This window comes from Triticum urartu, chromosome 4A, assembly GCF_056163025.1.
Source record: "Triticum urartu cultivar PI428250 chromosome 4A, HENAU_Tu73, whole genome shotgun sequence".
Taxonomy (NCBI): domain Eukaryota; kingdom Viridiplantae; phylum Streptophyta; class Magnoliopsida; order Poales; family Poaceae; genus Triticum; species Triticum urartu.
This window is the reverse complement of record NC_141876.1, coordinates 9,446,630-9,448,720: the sequence shown is the minus strand read 5'-3', so window position 1 is coordinate 9,448,720 and position 2,091 is coordinate 9,446,630. Positions and strand designations below refer to the sequence as shown.

The 2,091-nt window shown below is 40.8% G+C and overlaps 1 pseudogene; it reads right to left on the bottom strand.

Annotated features, from left to right (window-relative positions):
* Positions 1 to 671: 671 nt before the first annotated feature.
* LOC147974379 (telomere repeat-binding protein 5-like) lies at positions 672 to 1,634 on the bottom strand (annotated as a pseudogene).
* Positions 1,635 to 2,091: the final 457 nt, after the last annotated feature.

Genomic DNA, 2,091 nt, shown 5'->3' with positions numbered 1-2,091 from the left:
GGACTAGTTACCAGAGCAAATTTCACAAAACACATGCTGAAGTTAATAATAAAGTTGACAAACGCTAACAAAGTAAACTATGCAGGCCACACAAAAGTGATGCCTCCAGCAACGACCACGACCATCAGGCAGACTGCTCCGCCTACTCCAAAAAGTTTCGGATGGTAACATGCTAACGACCAACCCAATCCACACCCAGTCTACTATCCAACACACTAGCCGACCATGTGCACGTGATTCGAGGATTTTGTTGGACTCAATATTTCAGATGTAAAATGTGGAATCTTTTTATATAAATAGATAAGGGACCTCCTACTAGATAAGATAAACTCCATTTGATGCCTAACAAACCTTACACTCATTCTTAGTTAAGACTTAAGAACAACACATAATGAATTATCCCCATTACATACTACTGCCTCTGTAACTTAATATAAGACGCTTGTGTCAAAAGCGTCTTATATTAAGTTACAGAAGAGGTAGCACCACTCTACTCTTCTATAGTTGCAACTGAAAAATAAACCTGATATCATCAGGAGCAACATGAAAATCATGAATTCATCCTCTCTAAGTCCCAGAACAGAAACGGCAAGGGGCTATCTCATGCTTTGATGAGACTTTCTAAAGTCCCAACGGAGTTAGTTGACGTGCAAGAGTAGGTTGCTTTATTTCTAGGTGAACTGAATGACAAGGACACATGGTTTTCCAGAAAGAAAGAGCCTAACTACAGTATTCTACAAACACAGAAGCGGTACGGTTAGACTGCCCTTCATGGTAAGGAAACTAAAACCCACGAACAACAAACTGCTTCCTTTGTGAATCAGCAACATTAGCTTTTCCCACATGGTTTTCCCACATGTGTTAAGTTTGCCCCTCAAAAAAATTAATAATGCTTGACTGCTATGTGCTCATTTGATCTAATTTGACATGAAAAGACTTACAAAGTCAAAGTAAAGTATTTGACAGTAATTACCTTAAGATCGACATAGGTCTGATGCTTGGCATTATCAAAAGCATGAAGGGTAACATCTAGCCATCTACATGAAATCGCACAGGTAGTCAGAAAGAAAACAGAGAGATTTTCAATGTCAGGTTGAATGAGGAAATAAGGTGTGCACCTTCTAGTTCTAGTCTTCTCGATTGCAAGCACAAGTGCTTCCACTTCAGTAATAGAGACGGACGCCTGATTCAACGCTGCCCCTGTTCTTATGATCTCTTCACCTTGTTTGCTGCAACTATAGCCCCTATGCTGGAATCTACTGGTGTAACTCGAACAATAGCTCGCGAGTTTGCTGAAGCTTTCTCAGGTGAGGAGATGCCCCCCAGGAGAGTGCACCGAATCATGATCATTCCGCTGGTAATTAGCTATCAAGAGTGTCAATGAAAGCTCCTGTAAGGCACCAACTTTGCCGTGCTTCCAAGATGAGTCAGCAGGTGCGATTCTGCATTTAATAAAGTGCACCAATCAGGCTGGGGTTACAAACAGTGAAGGTTTATATCAAATCAGGCTGAGCATAACTCAATACCTTGCTAGTTTCCACGGTTTCTAGGAATTTGATATCTTCAGGAGCTGCAAGGTGCGATCGATGTTGTGTACAGTTGGGTTCAAATGAAAAGCCTATGTTATCAAGCATATCATCAATAACAATCCCAGCTTGCATTAGGGTTTTGCTATTATCCCTGATCTTCTTTCCATGGTGAAGAACACCCACACGCATATCACCTCCAAGCATGGCATTTACTGCCTCCAGAACAGTTTTCTGCATTGAAAGTACACACTAAACCACATGAAAATTCATCGAGGGGGGAAAGGAAATCCTCACAAGGCCACAAATATACATCGTTATCAAGCTAAACAAATAATTCTGCTTCTTGACCGTCCTGATTCATACAGCTCACATGCAAAACCAGATGAACCTTTGACATCTAATATGACCATAAGCATGACCATGCTTTGACTTTCTACTCTACGAGCATGAAACCAAAACCAGATGACCATAAGGTGGAAGGGAAGCAGTAAAATAGGTAGTTAAGTGCAGCTGACACTTACTTCTGCTCATTTGAGCTTGGTTTAAGATATATATCATTAAT